Here is a 14676-nt window from a genome sequence, read left to right as displayed (position 1 = left end):
AAACACGATTCTGATTCTGATTCTGATAACACATGATTCCAGTAAGACCCTTCAAGGACCTATGATGTACCTATGTACCAGTTCTGGTTGTTCATCTCCTAATTGTGTAGCATCAAACAGAGATTCTGCATAAGATTTAATTCAAGTACAATTCAAGTTTGAATATAATAAGATTCAATTTAAAAGATGTGATTATCATGTCAGAATGAAATATTTTTAGAACCATTTGTTTTCCCATATGCAAGGTTTTTACCATCTTTTCAATTACAGTTTGACCGGTTTCTACTAATAAAGTTTTACTAATCATTTCTATAATGATATTAACACCCAGTGATGGTATATGAATACAATTTCATATTAATCACCATAATGAGGGATTTCAAAGAAATGATGAAGGCAGTACAGTGTGCAGATGAGCAGTGTGACAGCTGATTTATAATTCAGATTTCGTGAGATTAAAGACAGAACAGAGGAAAAAAGTTGGATAACTTTATTTTTAATTATTCATACAGATGGAATTATTCCTCTCATAATATTGTCACTCTCTGGAGAAGACTCATCCAAATTTAATAATGGAGCAAGAGATAACCCTTTGGCTTAATTCAGTGCCTGTAAGTATTTAGAGACTGTAGCTCCATTATACGCCTGAATGTTTTCATTTGTCTTACCTTGTTGGACACAAGGGGCAGTTTCTAAATTTTAAAATAGAGTTTTTGTTTATGTTTTTGGATTCTGTGCGTCATTATTTATTGGTATTTCAGTGTTGTTTTTTGTAGCCATGTTGACAAAATGAAATTGTTGGACTGATGGCAAAATTAATGGAAAAAGATGATTGTAATGAATTATCTTTTTGATATTTATCATATTGATAACTCATATTTTAGACATTTTTTTTCTTAAGAAGTAACTTAATTACTTTTCATGTTGCCTTTTATCTAATGTAGCAGAAAAAAAGGTCACAGTTTGACATAACATGAATATTTTTGTTCTGCCTATGACACTATTGTTAACCTGTCAAAAACACATTACTATAGATAAACCCATTCCTATTTGTGTTTTTACCAACATGTATTTTAGAAATGTTAAATATAAAAGGTAGTAGGTACAATGAAACAGTATAAAAGGCCTGAAGGTTTTGCACCAAGCTCATAAGAAAAAATGTATAACAAACATGTCTGGAAAAAATATATATGTTTAGTATATTTATATTGAATATAACAAAAAAAACAAACAAACAAAAACAAAACAATCACCAGCAACGGATTTCCCTTCATTATGTGCTTACACTGATGAGTATATACTGATGTGCTGAAAACCTTGCTGGATGTTCTGCATGGTAGCATAATGTAGATAACATCTTTTCTTCACTAAGGAGTGTCCCCAGCAACCATTACAGCAACAGTTAGTAGTCCTTCAAAATGCACTTTAAAAACTAAAGAGTACGACAGAGAGAGTATACTTTAAATATATATGAGTAGAATGTCTATGGCTGTATTTAGGGAGCATAACAGTTAGTGTACTCTTCTCTTCCCCTTGCCTTTTTTTGATCTTTAAAGTTCCTGCTTCAACAGATGGCAACCACTGGTCTAGTTCTAAAGGGAGACAGCCTTTCTACCCTCTATCTTTCTTTAAGGACAAAAGGGACTTTTTTTGCTTCCCCAGGGCTACAGCTTGCTCCCCTGCCAATCACGAATCAGTGATTGAATTAGTGCCAGGTCCGCTAGCTGGTGCTTCCGCTACACGACAGACAGATCCAGAGTAGAGATTAGGCGAGTGTGAAGTTCACACTACTTCAGAACTCCTCACATGCATCTCTTTCTCCCAAGCTCTCAAAGGCACCTCAGAGAAAGAGAGCTCTTGCCTGACAGGCCCTGAATCACCCAGCCTGTGCAGAATGCAAACTAGGCAGATGCCCATGTCTTCCTTCCTATCTCTCTAAGAAAAAAAAAAACACAAATGCTATATTTAGGATTCAGTAGCAGTTCCCATGCAATTTCTAAAGAGTTCTTGGAGTTGGCAAGATAAGACTACACACAAACTGTAGCCTATAGCAGAAGTATGTCAGTATCACTGGTAATATCTAGTCTTTGGAATATTTTGTGTAAAACTGACTGGAATAATAATGTCCTTTAATCACAGATGGGTAATTAACTATATTTCTTATCCGTATTCCTGACCTCTAGTCTTGAGTTTATTGCTGCTGATGAGGACATTGTGAACAAAACAGAATCTCCACTCTCCAAACCAGCCTGGAGGAGATTTTGCAGATGTTTAAATCCAATGTCACACAGCCAAGTGTGGTGGAGATATCATGCTGAGAGTGCAAAAGAGAAATGCTTTGGAGAGCAAACTAACAGAACAGCCTCCAGCTTAACAAACAATTTAGGCAGCATCACTTCAATAATCTACAATGGCTCTCCCTGTTCATTTCCATTCCTCAAAACGAAAACAGAGCCTTGTCTTTCATGTCCACTGGCTGACTTCTCTTTAACAAGAGAAGTACAACAAAGCAAATACAACTGTGCGTTACGTAAGCTAAGTTGGAGAAAAAGAGGTACTTCATTTGACAATGTGTGGACAGTATAATTACAAAGTAGTGGGCTGATCATAAAACTAATTTCAGAACCAAATGGACAGAACCTAAGCACATTTTTCAAGACTAATAAAATGATAAAAGATCCCTTCGATTACATTTTTTTACGCAATTAACCCATCTGGAGCGCAGAATGACTCAAAATCCCTGAAATGTCTATGTCAACGCATTTCGGGCAGTTTGTCCAAAGTTTGTCCATTCTGCGCTACTGATGGGTTAAATGCATTAAAAAATTTTAATCGTGATGATGTGTTAACACGTTAACACGTTAAAACTGACAGCCCTAAAAAAAGTTAGAAACTTTTCAGTTATGAACACTATAGATCTGCTGTTTCTCAGATGCCATCTTAGTTGAGTAATTGATGATGTTGATTTCTTGTGATTAAAACATTCTTACTTGTAGGATTTTTCAGTGAATGTTGCCTGCTTATTGTACTTCATACTGGTTCCTAGATTTCACACCGTGAAAAACACCATTCTTCTATTCAATTTGCAATTGTAATTATTTAGCTGGAGCTGTCAAGAGAAGGACAAGTAGTGTTGTTTTTTTTTATTTCTATAAATTAGAAAAATACAAAAGAGAAATAATTGCTTCAAACACACTGTTCATATAAACATCTACATTAGAAATGATCATACAGACAGCTGCACTGGCGGTCTTATCATTTGCCATTCTTGAATGGCAAATGATAATCACATTTTATGCCATCAGCTGTGGGTAATGTGATACTAGCCAGGATCCCATTATCATCATAGTTATTATCGACCACTAACTGTGCAAGCACTACAAACACAGTCTTACTGTCTGCCCAAGTGTGGTTTTTTGAGCCAAATGGAGAAGGTGAAAAAAGAAAGAGAGAACAGTACTTTTAAAAGGCTTTTACTGGAAGCATTTTCCGTATTAAATCATTACATATCTGTGTTCACAACAAATCTTCAAGAAAAAAGTGAGTATGAAGACAAAAGAAAGAAATGCAGGGTCTACAGACCGACCACGTCAGGCAGCACTGCAAAAAGGGTCTTAAAGTATATCGCTTACTTAACTATTCGTTTCTGACTTGTATAATTTATCAGAATCAGAATACTTTATTAATCCCGAAGTAACTATCAAAGACAATCAAGCATTTTAGTTGTAACGTGTGGGCAATGATTGAGTGGTCTGATTTTGTTATTTGACTGTTAATGCTACTACCAATTCCACATGACCCTTCAGTAGAATGAATCTTTGTAGAGCCATGAGACTGTAGTAATTGAAAAACATTTGCTGACACTAAACATGCTCTGACCTTCAGTCACTTCAGTGCATACTGTATGAAATCAAAAAATAAAAGCTCTTGCCGTGCAGTATACTTTAATCATTGCAGTGGCACCTCAGATGATTACTGGGGACTTGCTCTGAGGAGGCAAGTAATTTGCTGAACTAATCCTTTTCTATACCTGATATGGGGGAGTTGTACTAGATGAGAGGTTGATAGAGCTCAGCTGTGTTTTATGAGCAGATAGTGCGACAGCTGTTAGTGTATAAATCAATATTTGTGTATTTGTCCATAGAAATATGACAGCCTATTCTAGGTAGGTGGTTATTAAGTTGTGAGTGTAATATTTTAAACACAAAAAAATACTCAAGTCCTCTGTGAGACTGCAGTTAAGTTGATCAAAGAAACGACTCGTTGACCGTTTGACCTATCTGCAGCAAAAGTGCTTTTAATCTTTTGAAGCTTTTTTTTTTTTGTTTGTCGGTGTGTATCTTACTTTTTTTCAATATGGCATAATGACTGGTCATTTATTCCAACTGGGTCAAGTGGTGAATAAATAAAATCACTGTATTACAGTTCTGAGCCAATACTGAAACCATCAACAAGAAATCCAGCTTTAGACAGAATTGCACAGTGCTAAAAGAGACTGTTGTATTTCAGGATAAATGTATAGTTTCTTATGTGTGCACTATTGCAGCCCTATCCTCCAACAATCAATTTCTTAGAGTGCTGGATGCACTTGAGTGATGGGAGCGCAAAAGTAGTGACACTCAGCCATCACAGAACGAGAGCATCAAATGATTGCCTCAGAGAAATTGCCGTATCTTCAAATGTCTTTGAGAATAGCTCCCATCCCTGTCTGCTTTCCTCCTCTGCTTGCTCCACTCCAACAGTTGAAGAGTTTCCTTTTGACTTATGTTATCTGTTTGTGGTGCACAGTCTTGTGAAATGGCTGTTTGGTCCTGCAGGATGCCCATAGTGGAAATTCCATTACCTTTCTTGAAGATCCTAAACTTAGATTTACAGTTACTAGACAACTCTGAATACCTGAACTCAAGTATTTCTCTAGTTGTAAAGAAAATGACCATCCAGTTACTTGATTCAATATCATAACAAAATACTGTCCAAAGTGGCCAATTTCTTGTCATCCATTACAAAACATTACTTAGACTCATAAACATCATCCCTCTTGAGCACTCAGAAATTAGGTTCTTGCCTTCCCCAACTGTTGACAATGACAATGGCGGAGGTAAAATGTCTGGCAGACAGTGAAGCAATTCTTTTTCAGGAGTTTTAAAGGCTTTAGCTTTAGCTCAGTCCTTCTCTCTCTCTGCCCCTCAATCCTGACATCCAGTAAACCGGTCTGGGTGCCCTCCATGAAAGGACAACACACAAAGGATTCATTCCCCAGAAATAATGATTTCTAAACTGCCTTCTGTCATGTGAGTGATAGTAATTAGAAATAACAGAGACCAGCTATGAAAGAACTGAAGTCCTTGAGATCACTTTAGTGGATGGCAAAGCCGAGGAACTCAAATTGGAACCTTATTAGTATTTCATTAACACGCCTTTTACCTTGTTCTCCAGTGTTGCCCGGGTAATTAACGCTTTGTCGGGTTCTCTCTCAGACCACAAGAGGCTTTTCACGGAAGGCAAGTTGACCTGCTGCCGTATAGCTGGAAATTGCTGCAGCCTAGTACTATTCTCTGATCACACAGTCATTAAGTTGCTTTGACTCTCAGCAACTAAACATGTGCTGTATATTTAATTTATTGCCAAAGCAGTTTTACTAGTGGGAAAGGAGTCCAAACCACTTGCCATCAATTTATTATTATTGTTTTGGTGATAGTGCAGTAATGAATTGAATAGCTGTTGTTATAGGTAAGACCAATAAAGTCAGCCACATCAGAAGAAAGCTATTTGATGAAAAATACTAAATAAAAGCATTTACTAATTTGGTGCATAATCAAAAACTGATCTCATAAGGGTGTTTTGTTAATTCAAATTAACCTTTGTGAATATTTCAGAGGACTGTGAGGTAAATAAAAGTAAAAGGTAAAAGGTAGCATAAGACTGTTCTGTTTTTTGTTTTGTTTTGGTTAATTATGTACACATCTATTGAATTACATCCGGTACTGTTCATTCTTATTAAGACTGCAGTGTTTGTACGGAATTTATAATTGTTGCCTCATCATTAGGTATACAAAGTAACTTTGCTGATTAATTGTTTTTATTGTTGTGTGATCATCCACAATAGGTTTGATTGAATTTGCCTGAGTCGCATGCAACGTGCTTATCACTCATACACCCACAAAATAATTACCCCAGCTTATCTTTATGACCTTTGAAGGTAATGTTCTGTGGTGTTTTGCCTGTCACTGAGTTCTAGGAAATGTAGCTAAGAAAATTCAGTAGGGCCAGTAAAGAATAATGAATGACTCTTCCCTTAAGAATTAACGTCAGTACAATAGCCCATGCAGGATGCCCAGATTTTTAAAAACAATCACAGTGCAACTCCAAAAGTTGATTCTGTTCATCTGGACGTATTGTTTTGTGGGAGAAACGTTTCGTCACTCATCCAAGTGACTTCTTCAGTCTCAGCTGACTGCAGGTTTCCCCAAATCTTATAAACAGCGCATTTACATAATGACTGAAACGAGCCCACTGAGGGAACGATGGGCTGGGAGGTCAGTTCCTTAATCATAATTATGCAAATTCTCATGACCATTGATCAACAACCACTGACCAAAACCTACTGATCAATGGCCATGAGTACCATTCACAGAGCGTTGGGGAATGGCTGCAATCACAGCATTGTAAGATGGCGAAAGATGTACCCTTAGGCCCCCTCCTCAAATCACAGTGCGAAACTTCACCACATGCACACATTCACACATCTTCATCCAATGTTTCTGTCTGCTTTTTGTCTGCTTAATTTAAAAAAACAAAAAACACTTCCTTATGAAAGATATATGGATGAGGACGGGTGTGGGGGTGTCATTTTTCACCCTATCCATTCACTTTCCTCTCTCCACATTGGTTGCAGGCTGCCTGGCTGAGCTGCCTGGGCCTGGGTTGCTGTAAAATGTGATCCTCAGCATCTATATTTTTAATGGTTAAGAGTAAATCCACATGATATATACACTACCTGCTGGCCAAAGCTTTTTGTAGAGACTATCACTGAACATCCATTTAAGTTTTTAAATCATTAAACTACTTATTTGCATGCTTTAAATAATATTTAGTTGCTGTGTTTCTTTTTAAGAAGGGTTTAATCTCTTGAAGTGTTCTTTATGGGTTAATCTAATAAATCGGTTGGTTCATCAGCAGTCACTGAAGTCCAATTAGCAGTTAACTACCCTTTAAATCACACTGTCATATAGAACTGTGCTGGGTGGCTCCACTGTTAAAGCCTTAAGCCAGTCTTTACTTGTTTGCACTGTGTCATAAGTCATAATGGAAATCTGTATTTATCTCTGACCGCTATGTATTCAAGTTGATTATGCTCTTTCCCTGACGTGTAAAACATAAGAAAGAATAGTTCAAATTTTGTTCTATTACTAATATTTGTTGTGTTAATATTTTTAAAGGCTTTAATGTTTGTTTGTTTTTTCTTTTTCTTTTATTCTGCTCTCCTTGGTGCAGGTAAGTGTTATTACCATTCATCCACTCATTCTCTTCTGCTGATCCTTGGGAAGGGGGCTGGAACTTATCCCAGCCCATCTGATGCAAGACTAGTTGATAGTATTATTGCTGCTTTTGCGTGTATGTATACATACATCATGTTATTCTGATCCAAATATATACATTTAACTTTTTGGAAATGTAGAAAGTTGGTCTTTTGTTGCCATGGAGACTGTTGAGATTAGTGCCACGGTTGGCTTTATAAATCACTAACAGCTTTGATGTCACATTTTTCTTTTTGTTGTGTGAAACAAGAATAACTAGATACAGGTCAAGGTTTCAGTTGCTATTGCAGCGTATGAATATGTTGAACTGACAGAAGAGGAGAAGATGAAACGATACTGTAGTTGTATTCTTGTCTGTTGGAAATAAAAGTCCAACACACATACATCCCCTTGTTTTAAAGTTGTAAAAATCTATTTGATGATGCGCTAAGACACTGAATTCCTGAAGGATGAGGCTAGTAAGGAGCTTAGAGTTAGAGAAAAGGATTGACTCACTTGTAACTCAGAGTGCTGTAGTGCAGTTTCAGTGGGATTCAGTCTAGTACAGCTCAGAGAGGTCATTAGGATTCTATGCGTTTGGATCTGGGAGGTTACAGCATGTTCCACTGTGTTTTAGAGAGAAAGGTGGATGTTGGAGTTGTTTCTCATGATGTTATGTAAGCCAGGGTTGAGACCTGGCTTTAAAGGGATAGATGACAATATTGTTGTGACTTTTCACTCACATATATATATTTTTTTACATATTTTTTTCTATCTAGTATCTTACTGTCATATACACTTCTTTATGATCAACACAGGTGTTTTGTTTTTACCTTTATGAATTGCTAAGAATTAAAACTTCTTACCAACGAACCACGCATTCTTTGCTTTCTCAGTAGAAGGAAGTCTGTTCTCTGTATTTTGCATGACATGTTTATTTATTTCTCATTTATTTTCAAGTTGTGGAAATAAGTTTAAGGCAGAAATGAGATCAAGTTTACAATCCTGGCATAAGTGCTTACACCCACAGTGACCATATTACTAGCAGAAAGCATCTGATAGCCAGTAATGAATTCAGGCCCTTGCCCCATAGCTGTCTATCTAGGCCAAGAAGCTGCTGGAAGGACTTATTTGCTATACCTGAATTTCTATGGGGGCAGTGTCTCCCAAAGCAGGCCTAATCTGGGATACTGACCCGTACCGCCCCAGGCCAGATCAAACTCAGGGCTGAAGCCACGGCTTTCCCACAGTCCCAGCCATGCCACCCTTTGATAGTTTAAGGCTCAAATCCTTTAAATGTCGGGCAGACTTTGAGATACACTGCAGCTGAGGGAAAAAGCAGGCACTTGCTAGGAGCTTACATTCTCTGGGGAGAAGCAGTGTCCCACTTTGAGAATAGGGGTAGAGTACCTTCACATCACGTCAGGCAGCTCTTGGAGGCTGTAGCAGCAGGTATGAGGACATTCATAGTCCCAAATGGTTTTGTGGATGTGGAGAAGTAGCTTCCATCTTACTTCCTTGCATCTCGCTTATAAAGTGATGGAGGCTAGTGGTTAAATTCAGAGGGAGTTCGGTCCAGAATGCAAGGTCCCAGCTAACATCTTGTATTGTGGTACTTTTTAGTACCACACAAACGTGCACACAAGCATCTTCTTAAATTCAAATGCTAATTGTGATTTTATCTATTTGCTTAGATGTAGGCAACATTTTAGTAGCACTTCCAGAAAGTTTCATTTAATTCAGATCCGCATTGGAACACCTGTAACTGAATGAAAACCGAAGTGAAGAAATTACATGGTAATTTTCAACAGGCCCCAACACATTAACAGAAAATTCCAGCTATTTTTGCCGCATCTGTTAATATTTTTATTCAGTATAGATGTACAATGTCTCAGTGAATGTGAATAATAATAGTCTAACTACAGATGAAGTCCTCACTATTGATATACATTCAAAGTAGAATTTAATTAACTTTTTTCCCCTTCATTCTTGTTGTATTTGTTGTCCTTTAGGACAAGCTTGTAAGGCAGCAAGCTTGTGTAGAAGTATTTTTAAGGATAACTTCGAGGGAACATTTGGAAGGAGAAATATTTAATTAATTTAATAATTAAATATATAAATAATTTAATTTAATGTTTAATTACTACTGGGCAACAGGAAGAATAATATTTCCTAGGTTTCACTGTGGAAGTGGAAGCAATGGGTCATTGGAAAAAAAAAAAAGAGATACATTGCAAGCAGTCAGAGAAAACTGAAAATAGAGAATGATGCAAAAATATTCTCACAGGGCTGCAAAAACAAAAGATGAAACCAAAGAAAAGTGGGAAGGAAAGAGTTGTAGCAACAGGGATACACATCCTGTAGAAGAGAAGAATAATGCATATAAAAATCATTGGTCTATTAGTCGTGTTAACATTTAGGGGTATGAAGATGCAAAGAAAGAAAAAGTTCCCCTAACCCTCAGAGCCTTTGGGAGGCTTACTCTAGCTATGTCATGAACATTTCTCTCAGTCTCTGCTTTGAATGGTATTACGTAATGACAAAGAAATGCGTTTGTAGGCAGCAGAAAAGGTGGGATTGCAGGTGTCAGCAAGGGTAATAAAAATCAAATAGATCTGATCATGTGTAAATTGGGTTTGCTCTTTTTATTTTTCAGGGTAATGAAATTTACTTCAGGAAATGATTATATATGACCACTGGGATCTACTTCATAAAGTTCTAGTATCATTTAAGTAGACAGATAACATAATGCAAGAGCCTAACTGTCATGTGCCTAAAGCAAAAATACGTTATTTTTATTTGACACTGAGTTTTCAATGTTTTTCTTAGCTATCTGTAGTTTTAGCTGCAAATGAGTCTCTGACAATAGAGGAGACATAGGAGAGGAAGTACTGTCAGTGTTCAGTCTTCTGGGAGCATGGGTGTATGTAGTTCATGAGGCAGATATCTTAACCACAACATCACCTTTGGGCATTTTTCTATTCGAATCTGCATCCACACTCCTTGGGGAAACCGGAAACAGGACTGAAGCGAGAACCCAGCAGCTCCTCAGCTTTGCTCTCTGTCGCTCTCTCCCCGTCCCCCTCTCTCTCTCTCTCTTTTTCTCTCTGGTCTCAGAGAAAGTCTGAAGTAGGTTAGCACTCAGTGCCTGCACAAGGGAGGAAATTGAAATGCTGATATAAGGAGTAGCTTGGGAGAAGATGGAGGAGCTATAACCGGGACAAAATTGCCCGGCCATGATGAGAAGGAGAGACATATCTACTTGGACACAGGGGAGTTCCTCCACTGGCCAATCACCGAGGCGTGTTGCCATCCTTTATTCTTCATTCCAGTCTTGGTTTAGTGTCAGCATCAGTCTTATGAATACTTTTTTTCGCCCTTTTTCTTTGCTTGTTGCATCCACATAGCCTACAAAATTGCATTGCCACACTGGGGTACACTGGTTTGTGAGTGTAGGGATTTAATACACTGCAGAATGAAATGGGCATCCTCCTGCCTGTCCCCGCTCTGTTCTTATAAGAGATTACTCCAGGGACTTTGATCGAGCAACAAGAATTCAAGCTGCATCTTGGTTGGCTAAGGCCCTGTAAACAGAACACAACACACACACAAGTGCACAAAATACGCAAATACGTGCACACCAAGCACGACCATCTTACTGTAGTATGTTCAGGCTAAGCCATAATCTACCTCTCTCCCCGGCAGTTCTTTTATTATAGTGCTCCCTTGTGGCATATCTTCTGTATTTATTTTGTCACATTGCATAACTCTCACCATACTGTTGTGCAAGCACTGTACCTATGGCACAATAGATATAAGCATAATTTCATTTTTTTATAATTTGAAGTTCATAGTTCCAATTTTATACTAAGGTGTAACATACCCACTGTTTAAATTGGTTAACAAAAAACAATGTACACTTCCAGGCAATCCACATCTCAAAAGCCATTTGATCAGTGTTTGAAAGACACATGCTGAGATCTGTTGACAGTTATGTTTAAGCTCTGGCTGCGTAGCAAATAGCTTGTTCTTTTGGAACAAAGGGAAAGAGACATGGGAGAGTGACGAAGACAGTCCCAATTCAAAACCCATAACATGTGGCAGGTCTGACTCTTATCAGTATGTTCTTTTAAGGGTTGTCAGTACTGAATATTTGCTACAATGCCAGGCCTCTCTACTATGAAATGTTATAGGCAGTTGCATTAGGAGCAAGAGAAAATGTTCATGTTGCTGTGGTAAATTAATTTATTTTATTTTTACTTACGAATAAAGCTACATATCAAATGGTAAACACATCACGGTCAAGATCGTATAAAATACTTGTTATTAGTATTTTCATAATCATAAAGTTATCTGTGAAAATTAGCATATCAAACTGGTGTATTCCAACTTTGTGATGGTGGCAATGAGCAGTGTAAAGGCGTAAACGTGTGTAAAATATTACAACTAGATGTCGGTAAAATTCAATTTTCTTTAAAGCAGATCTAACATCATTGAAATTGCAAATAAACTCATAATTTAAAAATTACTGTTTATCAGAGGCACAGTTTGATTTTTTTTTCAAGGCACTCAAACCTAACATTAGGCTCGAGAGGATGAGGTGGAAATGAGAGACAGCGGTGGAGGAGGACAAAAAAAATTGTCACAACATGATAACTTAAAGAGTTGATGAAAATATGTTTGCACAAATATTGAATCGTCATATAGTTTGAATGAGCTACTTGTGAAATTTAAAGTAAGTTATAAGTAACTTATAAGATGTATTATGTAGCCAAACTCTAGACACATACTTAAAACCTAATTAGACAGAACAGTGATCACCGTCTCAGCCACTGTATTCAAGATGATTGGGCAATATGGTGGCTTCAACAAACTCTTATGTATTTCAGTGCATTCATTCTAAATTTGTGAAAACACATCAATTTCTTGGAAGACGTACTTACACATCAGTGTACTTTTATGAGTAAACATTCTTTTTTTTCTATTAAATAACCTCGAAATATTACTTACTGCACCTTTAAATCTCAAGGCAATCCAAAGAAGTTGATTATGATATAAATACTTAACCATGTACATAATCCTCAAGAAAATCAGGAGGTTTTACCTTTAATGTGATATGCCTAGAAAGTAGACAGTCTATGTTGCACTTTAATCTTGCATGGTCAGGCCTATCTAATCCGAATTTGTCCTCCAAACTATTGAAGGATTTATGTCTATAAATTGGCACAACATGCCCTATTTACTTTTATCGATTATCTCTTCCCTAAAGACGGCTGTGAGTGCTGTGAGCAGCTTTGTCTCAAGACTCTGTGAGACTTTGACCCTTTTGTCTCTCTCTGATCACCGCTGGGCAATATCAGAGCAGACTATTTTCAAAACATTTCCCTATGGAGCCTCTTAAGGAAGAGGACGGTGAAAGCAGAGGTTGTCGACTCTTTGCCCCTCTGAACTAGCTGACTGGGGCCTAGGCAAATATAATGAGACTTTATCATTCTAGAGCTTATCTTGCTGCAGAATTTTCTGTTTCTCCGTGACCATACATCAGTTGTTGGCGAGTTAGACTTGTTGCTGCCAGTGTGCAATTGGCATCCAGCAATGACGAGATGAGACGTTGCTAACATTTCATGAAAACACTGTTTTGCTGAAGAATTGGTGTATGTGCAGGATGGTCACTTCAGTATTCAGTAACCTAATAAGAGTAAAACAAGAATCTTGACATTTATTTTGACAGAACTCGATTATAGTACATAAACTCTTTTGCTTTATTGTTCAAAATTACAAGTCACCCAGGGCGTGTGGGCAGATAGAAAATGATGCACTCGGAACAGAGATTAAATGGGTCTGTGGGTGTTAAGGTTAATTACCACTACTATTCTGAGATGCTGACCCTTATCAAAAGCAATGTGGAGAGGATACAGATACAGAGGACATAAATTCACACATACAAAGTATGTGTGTGTGTGTGTGTGGAAACACTAACCCCATGGGAGTGTATAAGTAAGCAGCCTGATCAACAGTTAAAGAAAAGGCCTCTTTGTAAAGGGAGAGACCATTTTAAATGGAATCCACACAAATGGCCTGTAAGAAGATTAAACCCTGTCCAGCTGGGGGAAGACTCAATATCCTTCCCTGCAGGATCAACACATTAAAAAAAAACATCTTCCCATGGGTCCCTTCACTGATTGGTCCTCACACAGCACACCCTTACTAGTGCTTTCTGTTTACCATTTCAGTCCAAATGCTACATGTTGTGCACTTAGCCTTGGTTTTCACCTTGGTGTGTAGTTTTATAGCTGTGCAGCCTAAATGAATAGGTACTGACATACATACCAGCTGAGATCAGTAGGATAAGAATCACTTATATGCATTTACAATACTGTCAACTCACCCAGTCAGAATGATACGACATAACGAAGAAAAACACGTACAACAAATGTAAAATATTCTCTCAACCATTTATCCTGTGCATCCTGTGTATTTTTAATATTGGAATAAAATACAGTGTTATTTAGTGTAGTATCGATTAAGTAGCTTCATCAGCTATAACACAAAACTTCAGCGCATCAGATCAGCTCATCCGTAGTACTTTTGTTTTTAAACTTCCCTTTTAAACTTTTATGCATGCTCAAATCCCAGTACAGTGTATGTACTTTATGCACAGCCAAAAACCTGAAGAAAAATTTGAAGGCTGAAGCATGACTCAGGTTGAAGTTAAATATGAATGCAAATGAAGCATGAGTCATTTTGGGGCAAGTGAAGACAGCTGCACTGATTAAAACTGAAACAAATTAGTTACATTGGATGGACAAGACTTAAAATATGGCAGACAGTGTCAGATGTACAGTGTCGTGAAAAGTATTTGCCCTGTTCTTGATTTCTTTGTTTTTTGCATATTTGTCACATTTAACTGTTACGGAACATCAAACAAAATTTAATGGTAAATGGCCTGTATTTATATAGCGCTTTACTAGTCCCTAAGGACTCCAAAGCACTTTACATATCCAGTCATCCACTCATTCATTCACACACTGGTGATGGCAGCTACATTGTAGCCACAGCCACACTGGGGCGCACTGACAGAGGCGAGGCTGCTGGACACTGGCGCCACCGGGCCCTCTGACCACCACCAGTAGGCAACGGGTGAAGTGTCTTGCCCAAG

At 37.7% G+C, this 14676-nt stretch overlaps 1 protein-coding gene across 3 annotated transcripts in view; it reads left to right on the top strand.

The window, feature by feature from the left end:
- The window catches only part of lingo2 (leucine rich repeat and Ig domain containing 2), a 194604-nt gene that overhangs the window by 140960 nt on the left and 38968 nt on the right, over positions 1-14676 (top strand). The window contains exon 5 of one of the 3 annotated variants that reach the window (XR_005693004.1): positions 7495-13430. The exons of the other annotated variants lie outside the window; for them this stretch is intronic. The gene's annotated coding sequence lies outside the window, so the exon portion shown is untranslated. Of the gene's footprint in view, positions 1-7494; positions 13431-14676 lie in introns of those variants that run through there. 3 annotated transcript variants of the gene reach the window in all.

The sequence above is a fragment of the Simochromis diagramma genome, unplaced genomic scaffold, assembly GCF_900408965.1.
Source record: "Simochromis diagramma unplaced genomic scaffold, fSimDia1.1 OVJJ01000585.1, whole genome shotgun sequence".
Taxonomy (NCBI): domain Eukaryota; kingdom Metazoa; phylum Chordata; class Actinopteri; order Cichliformes; family Cichlidae; genus Simochromis; species Simochromis diagramma.
This window is presented reverse-complemented; position numbering and strand designations above follow the sequence as displayed.